The 8,877-nt window shown below is 37.6% G+C and overlaps 1 long non-coding RNA gene across 1 annotated transcript in view; it reads left to right on the forward strand.

The window, feature by feature from the left end:
* The window catches only part of LOC148116911 (uncharacterized), a 30,795-nt gene extending 22,533 nt beyond the window's left edge, over window positions 1-8,262 (forward strand). The window contains exon 2 of the long non-coding RNA XR_015731540.1: window positions 7,792-8,262. This is a non-coding gene — a long non-coding RNA (uncharacterized LOC148116911). The remainder of the gene's footprint in view (window positions 1-7,791) is intronic.
* The last annotated feature ends 615 nt before the right edge of the window (window positions 8,263-8,877 follow it).

Here is an 8,877-nt window from a genome sequence, read left to right on the forward strand (position 1 = left end):
TACATGTCCCACAATTTCAGTTTTCCCCTCCCCATATGAAGTAGATGAAGAGAGCATTAAAAAAATCCCAGACTGCGCTGGGATTTTTGGATGTGATATTAAGCAAATAATGGGCAGGTGGAACACTTTTTCTTCTGATCTCATTACAGTAGTTTAAGTAAGGTGGATTCTGGATGAAATCATTTCGGAAATCAGTATTTCTGGCAAGTTGCTCAAAGAATAATGTGCACATAGATGTGCAGAATATTCATTGTGATTCAATGATAGCTTATTCTTTGCTAGATACAAAACAGAATGACATTCCCAGTTCTGTTCACTTTTAGCAAATCATGTAATGTATAATGGCAGAATGAAACAATCCATATTCAGCAATTTCTTGGACACTAGCCTTTGCAATAACTTACTGTACAAGGTCATTTTCACGGCTTGATTGATATGAGCTCTTTAATCAACGTAACTGAATCCTTGATTTCTTGCCATATAACCCACTCAGGAAACCTATAATGGTAGCCAAAGTCATTTCTTCTGCCAAAGTTTTAAAGAACAAAAATTCACAGGGAAAAAATAAATAAAATCCCCAGTGTTCTTGAGATCATAAAGTTTGGCATTGCTTGGCTGGAGATAAAATGCCTGTGTCAGTATTTGAATAAATTGTGTTTGGAATCCAATATTAAAAATATTCAAAAAAGGAATAATATAATATGACTTTTTAAGCTAGCAATTCAACCGTGGATGCATTTTCTTTTTGGAAGTATTTCTGTTTAATTTTCATGGAATTCGGTTAAATGTTTTTAGGACTTATATATTCCATTTTTATTTGATTCACAAGCAGAACTCCTATGTCTGTCTGTTTGCCTGTTTGTCTGTCTCTTTCTCTCTCTTTCTTTATCTCTTGCTCCTTCCCTGGAGTAAGCAAGTATTTAGCAACAGCAATAGCACTTAGACTTATATACTGCTTCATGGTGCTTTACAGCCCTTTCTAAGCAGTTTACAGAGTCAACATATTGCCCCCGACAATCTGGGTCCTCATTTTACCGACCTTGGAAGAATGGAAGGCTGAGTCAACCTTGAGCCAGTAAGAATCAAACTGCCGAACTGCTGGCAGCCGGCAGTCAGCAGAAATAGCCTGCAGTACTGCATTCTAACCAGTGTGCCACCATGACTCTAAAATTTAATCCAAAATAATTTATGAGCTTTTCTAACTAAGGCTGGATTGAAGCTAAATTTCCTGGGTTCTAATCCAATACCCCAGCTACTGCACTGAGACATTTACTTATTAACATATATACAAATGTAGATACTTTCAGGGCTACAGCATATAATAGCTGCAATCTGATTTGGTTTAGGACTGGAAGAAAGAACCCTAGTTCAATGGGAGAGCATTTATCTTGCATACTTATTCATTTTTTAATTTATTCATGAAAAGTATAGACAAATTCTGAGTGACTTGCAATTAAAAATAAAACCATATTATTACATTATTGCATTTTATTGTGTATCACAATCACATTTCCAAGCACAGAAGAGAAGAAAACCTTTTGACAAATGCTAGAACGCCTTTTCCAGGTTATAAAGTGTATTAAAAGACATATACTTTTGTGAGCTGCAGCTCACTTCATTAGGTGCATTGGATGAGCTCCAACTCACAAAAGTGTGTGCCTTTTACTAACATTTATTAGCTGGACTCCTCTTGATTTCTTGCCACCATAGACACCTTGCAGGAGAGATGGGCAGCATAGAAAATAAACAAACAAGCAGGCAAGCAAGCAAGCAAACAAACAAACAAAGGTTTAACAGAGATGACTGTTTTGCTCTGTTAGTCCTGAATATTGTGAAGAGTACTAGCCTTTTCCCAACTACCCCGAAAGGTAATTACAATTTGTTTCAACATATGGATTCAGCTGGTTTTTCTGTATAGGCACAGTGTCCTTCCTGTATTGTCTCTCACCAATCTCTACAGCAAATCAACTCCATTAGCAAGGAAAGTTAAGTTGCCCTCTAAACATAAGACTCCCAATCTGTCCATAGGCTTTAACGGTCACATTCATTATGTCAATTGTGCATAATATCAAATGAACTGAAAACTAATGGCTGTTCAGATGTCACTATGGCTTAATCTAAAGACAATGGGACTTCATCCTAGTCAAAGGCAAAAATCAGACTGCGAGATAATGGTTTAACTGAAAATGACTCTGAGCTTCTGTTCTAATATTATGAGTTTTGAATTTTGCATTTAAAAAGCAAGCCATTCAATTTCTCTCCTGAACAGAGTTGGATAAAATATGAAAATTAATAAAAGTCAGAAGGAAAGTTTAATTCTGAAAAGTAATCTTGCACAACTCTGTTAACTTTGCCTTAGGGGCAAACACATTAGCTAAAAACTAAACCAACCCAGAAATCAAATTCCAAAGTTGTGAAAAATATATATATTTCATTATGCTTCTTGATTATGTAGGCCGAACCTTCTTAAAATGTTTTGTAAAATTATTAGTATATGTACACACACACACACACACAAACCTTCAGAATTCAGTAATACTTTCTGTTCAACTGATTCAAAAGTAAATGATAGTGACGAAGACATCCCCCCTAAAAAACGATCTCCTAAATCAAGCCAACCTTTCCTATTGTCATTAACTTTTGTTCAAGACTTTTAGGCTGGTAGAGCCTCATGAAGCTGGGCAAACAAAGATTACGGACAAAAGTGGATCAAGATGTAGAAGAGGAATGTGAGAGACTTGGGAGACCTTGAAAGTGAGCCTTCACTCTGACATATTGGTAGTCTATGTGAAACATTTGTTTTGTGGTAGCCCAGTTCAAGAGTTATATGACTCTATAGCACGTCAAATTGGTTTTCCTTCTACTGAATTAGCATCATTATGTCATCTTACTTTTTTTCCTCCATATCCTCCGGAAAAGTGATCTGATTACTTGTCCTGCTCTAATTCTTCTCCCAAGTCCCTACCCCTGATCCAGGGGTGAAATTCAGCAGGTTCTGACAGGTTCTGGACAACCGGTAGCAGAAATTTTGAGCAGTTAGGAGAACCGGAAAATACCACTTCTGGCTGGTCCCAGGGGTGGGGTGGGAATAGAGATTTTGCAATATCCTTCCCCCAAGAGTGGGGAGGGAATGGGGATTTTGCAGTATCCTTCCCCTGCCACGCCCACCAATCCACACCATACCATGCCCACAGAACCGGTAGTAAAAAAAAATTGAATTCCACCACTGCCCTGATCCTAAGAGGAATGTTTGACAAGGAAGATTCCAAGACAGCAGAATTATGCTCCATTCACGATCTTCAACAGCTGGCTATGAAAACTAAAGAAGATGGCAGGTGTTTTGAATGCCATTTTCTTGGATAGGAAAATGTCAAAAGGCTAAAATATCAGTAAGAAATTCTCCATATTATAAGGCATTCGTAATACATATTATTTGATTTGTTTAAGGCTTGCATAGCTCATTATATATGATGATCTTGCTTTTTAAAAAACAGTTTGACAATTTTTTGGTAAGAAAATTTAACAAGTGTGGAATCTGCCGTCTCTAACTCTGAGGCTTTTCATCCATCAGCTTATTTCATCACTTTTCCATTTCATCTTTTGCCCTTTTTACTATATGATTTAATTCACAGCACACAGGGGAGGCTTTTAAAAAATGAAGAAAAAATGCAGCATTATGAAAATGTGCACCAGTTTGTTTTCTGAAACAGCAAAAGGCAGCTGGGAGTTCACAACCTCCTTATTTTCAAGCTCAAGTTTCTTCTACTTTTTTATTTATTTTCTAGTCTTTTCATCCCCCAACCTCCAGTCCCTCCCTCTCCATCCGCCTCTCCTTTGACAAACCAAGTGTACTACTTTATAATGCCTTGGTAAGGCCACACTTGGAATACTGCATCCAGTTTTGGTCACCATGATTTTAAAAAGATGTTGAGACTCTAGAAAGAGTGCAGAGAAGAGCAACAAAGATGATTAGGGGACTGGAGGCTAAAACATATAAAAATGGTTGCTGAAACTCGGTATGTCTAGTTTAATGAAAAAAAGGACTAGGGGAGACATGATTCCAATATCTCAGGGGCTGCCACAAACAAGAGGGAGCGAAGCTATTCTCCAAAACATCTGAGGGCAGGACAAGAAACAATGGGTGGAAATTAATCAAGGAGAGAAGCAACCTAGAACTAAGGAGAAATTTCCTGACAGTTAGAACAATTAATCAGAACAACTTGCCTGCAGAAGTTGTGAATGTTCCAACACTGGAAGTTTTTAAGACGATATTGGATAGCCATTTGTCTGAAGTGGTGAAGGGGTTTCCTGCCTAAGCAGGGGGTTGGACTAGAAGACCTCCAAGGTCCCTTCCAACTCTGTTATTCTGTTCTGTTATTCTTTTGTATAACTGGCCTAGACTGTGAGGCAACCTCTAAGTTACACATTTATAGAAAATTGGCACACGAAGTAATCATGACTATGTTAGTTTGTGTGTACAGAAGCTCCTCGATTTTCTGCAATTTTGTGTTAAGTGCTAAGAACTTACAGTTATATCCCAACTAAGCTTTCAGGGAAATTATGTTTGTTTCAATGTCGGCGTTACTCAACAAACCCAACTTTCTGCTAGCAACACAGAAATAGTGTATGAGAAGATGCAGCTGCTTTTCTTTTTCCTTATTTTTGAGATGAAAACATTTCCTTCCTTCATAAACAGGGCTGGAATATAGTTAGATTGGCTCAAAATAGTTTGCAATGTTCTTTTCTCCCAGACAGCCCTTGTCCAATATCTAGTGTCTCACATCCTTTTAAGGCATTTCTTACATCACCAAGAGCCTGCGGTCGGAATTAGCCACAGAACCTGGCTGAAGGGTTGGTAAAGGAAATCCAGCATTATACGTCTCCCTTTGATATAAAACTCCTCCTTTTATCTCTAAAGGAAGAAACCCATCCAATCCATGGCCTTAGTTGTCTAACTAAATACTGATGCATGCATGGGTAATTTTTTTCAAAAGGGAGAGAGGATACTTCAAGAGATGGCTGACCCGCACTTTTTTTTAAAATAGTTAAACAAAACTATCAATCTGTCATAGGATTTATTTATACTCCCTGGCTGTCCTGTTGCCAGAATAGGATGTCAACTATTTTTTAAGGGTAGAAATAGATGATGCCAACCTTTACTCACCTTCTTCCTATTATAAATTCAACCTCCCTGCATGTTTTGCTGCCAAAGTAGTTTTTCTCTCTTGATATTCAAGTTCTCTTATCTTTGGGTTGGAGTGATTTACTCTGTCAATGTTCCAACTGATGAACTCAACCAAAGCAAGCATGACTAAGACGATCTACTCTCTTTTTGCAAAAACTTTATTGAGTACATCATATCGGCAAAGATGAGGGCAAAACCAGATCTAACTATTTCCTGCGCAAACCCACATACTGTAGTTAAAGTTCAGGTCTTCCCTCCCCCCTATTAGACCAGGTCACATTGTCCAATGGAGACCTCTGATATTGTTGTGAGAAAGTCTTTTGGCTCTGGTAAACACCTGCCAAAACGTCCTTGGTTCTCACAACTGACATCTTGATGCCTGGAACCTAAGTTCTATCTCCCCCTTCCCTCCCCACATAGTTCATTGGCAAGCTGAGAAGTGATAATAGTTGCAACAGCAAAAGCACCTTTTGAAGCTTGACATATTCCCTTACATATTAGCTCCATCAGTTCACTAACTCAGTGATCACCAACTGGTGGTCCATGGACCACTGGTGGTCCGTGAGAAAATTTTGGTGGTCTGCAGAAAAATTATTTGCATTTTTATATTGCACCGAATACTATTTATCTTTTTAAAAAAATCATATTAGTGGTCCGCGGGATTTAAAATTATGAATTTAGTGGTCCTGTAGGAAATTAGCACCCACCCCTTTCCTGGAAGAGTGAAATATTTTAGGAAATATGAAAAAGGCAGAATATTATATTTCCCTGGGATAAGCATGTTTTGAAGCAGTTCCCATCTTCCTGCCCCCACTCCCTAAGGTTCAAAAGGTTGGTGACCCCTGCACTAACTAGTTTTCCAAAGAAAAATTACCCTTTAAACTGAACCCATGCTTACCATTATACTATGATTGCCATAATAGCCTAGTTAATCTAACTCTTGCTTTGTAAGTCAAAACATTTCTGCTGGGTTTTGAAGTTGTTGGCTCAAAATCCAGCAGAAATGTAGGGGAAGGAGTATTGTCTACACGTAATTACTATTTTTTCTTTTTGAGCCTCCTATTTCTCCCTGTGTTTTATTTGTTTTTTCAATAAGTCAATTTCCACCATTTCATTTTTTATTCCATCATTTTGTTTTTCCCATTGCATGAGCTAGAAGGATTTTGAAGGACTGAGAGTGAATGCTTTCTACACACACACACACACACACACACACACACACACACACACACACACTTATATATGTCTGGGAACATCTTCCAGCAATCTCTCTCCTAGAAGAGAAAGATGAGATGGTAAAGCATGAAAAGAATCTATTTATCATAATGGTAAATGTAGGGAGGATGGTCTAGACTGCCATCCAGACTTCATACATTATTGTCAAAATTTCTCATTCTGGGCAGGGCTCTTAAAAGCTGTCTTAGATAGAGTCAAGCTGTCAGGAAGAATCTTCGGAGAAAGGCGGCATACAAGTTGAATTAATAAATAAATAAACACAGGGAATAAACACAGGCCCTACATGGCTTAGGCCCGGGATATTTGGGGACCATCTGCAGCCAGCAACAGCTTCCCATTGCCCTGTGTGTTCCCACAAAGAGGGCCTCCTCATGGTGCCGTCGGCCAGACAGTGTCGTCTGGCGACCCCCAGGGCGAGGGCTTTCTCTGTGGGTGCACCTACCCTGTGGAATCAACTGCCCCTGGAGCTCCGGGTGGCCCCCGACTTCCGCTCTTTCTGCTGCAACCTGAAAACGTGGCTGTTTTGTTTGGCCAGTCTGGACTGATGGGGTTTTAATTCTAATTTAATTTTAACTTGTTAGTCTTAATTGTACTTTTAACTGTTAAATTATGAGATTTGGATTTAATTTTTAACTTTTTTATTAGATGTTTCTTAACTGTTGTGAGCTGCCCTGAGTCCGGCTGGAGATAGGGCGGCATATAAATCTCATTAATAAATAAATAAAATAAATACATAAATAAGATGTAGCTTAAATAAGTGAAGGTTGTGCCTAAGGGTGCTGTTTTCCATTTCTCACTGTAGATTCTGCAGCAAATTCAAGGAACTCAACAAGAGAATGAGATTTTAATTAATTTATTTGTTTTAAATAAAATTATGATTCTGCCTTAGGCACAAAGCCAGTGGGATGACTTTGGGCCACTTAGTGTCCTTCAGGAAAAGATAGTGGAAGGAAACAATGGCAAACCACTTCCAAACATGTTGCCAAGAAAATGTCATGGACATGTCCACGCAATAGCCAGGAGTTCAAATTAACCTGAAAGAAAAAAATGAAGAAGGTAAAATTCACCTATCAGTGAATGACTGTTCTTCTTACACATGACTGAAGATTTGGCAATGTACTGGATAGTAATTTCTATGGGACTTGCATTCCTGATAAGGAATAAATTAATTTAGAAATGACTCATCTGCTTAAAAAGATATGAAATATCTCTCATATCTCACTTAGATATTATATAGAAAGAAGGACAGCCTATGTTATGATCAAATGGGCTTCTTGCCCTGAGCTGTGATCCTGAGCTGCTGTCTATTTAATTCCTTGGCTCCTTCTATATCTTGATTCTAATGCACAGTTGCTTTCTTCATTTTCTAGATTATTTCCCTCCAACAGCTCATAAAAATAGAGATGGGAAGAAGAGAGAAGGAAGAGAGGCAAGAAGACAACCAGCAAAGGGCATGCTTCGTTTCTTCTGTAAGATTCAAGTTAAAGGAATCTCAAGTAATGTAAGAAAAAACATGTATTTTGGAGAACTCCTGCTAAGGATGAGAACATCTGCCATGTTCAGTTTCTTCTAGTTTCTCTTTCTGTCTCTTTCTTTCTTTTGCACATGTTCTTTTTATTTATAAGTTTGTACTAAATTTGTATCTGTTTTGTACACATTTTTAAACAAATGCATTTGCATATTCAAAGTTTAAAATTATTTATCTTATTTCTATAATACACTTCCAGAGGACCCCAGAATAGTTTTAAAAAGCAGCCAAGAGGGCAGAGTATTAAATTAAATAAATGTGTATGTTGAAAATAATAGTGCATAACAAATCTAAATAAAAAATGAAATCCAAAGTTCCAGCAGCTGGATATCCTTGGAAGGTCCAAGAGGAACTTGCTTTCAAATTGCTCAGATGTCAGATATGGATTAAGATTAATATCCTTAAAAGGAATGTATTTCTTAGAATATGATATCTTTTGCATGGAATTCCTATTCATGTGAATCTATATAGAAAAATATGACCCAAGCCCTGCCTATGATCCTTGTCCATTATTAGCTACCCATTCCCTCTTCTCAAAGCAAGCACTCCTCTCTTTCAAAGAACACATGTGGACACATAACAAGAATCCTGCAACTTCTTAATGGTTCCAAGAACATATACTTGTGAAGGCTCAAAGACTGACACACAACACTTAGAAATCTAACAATGCACAGATTATGCAATTTATTGAACTAAGGCCTTTGACAGGATGAACATATTTTCATATTCCACTGAGTTCTTAGCACTCAAAACTCTGTTAGTTGAAAGCCTATTTTTATTGTGAATAGTGTTCTTATCTCTTAAAATAATAACATAAGCAACCAAATCCTTCTCATGAAGAGTTAAAAATTCTAAGATAGATATCTTTTTTTTTTAATCTGCCGTGAAGGATATCTTTCACCAAATATTTTCCTCACCATAATATCCT

Source organism: Pantherophis guttatus, chromosome 1 (assembly GCF_059756535.1).
Source record: "Pantherophis guttatus breed Tessera chromosome 1, ASM5975653v1, whole genome shotgun sequence".
NCBI lineage: Eukaryota > Metazoa > Chordata > Lepidosauria > Squamata > Colubridae > Pantherophis > Pantherophis guttatus.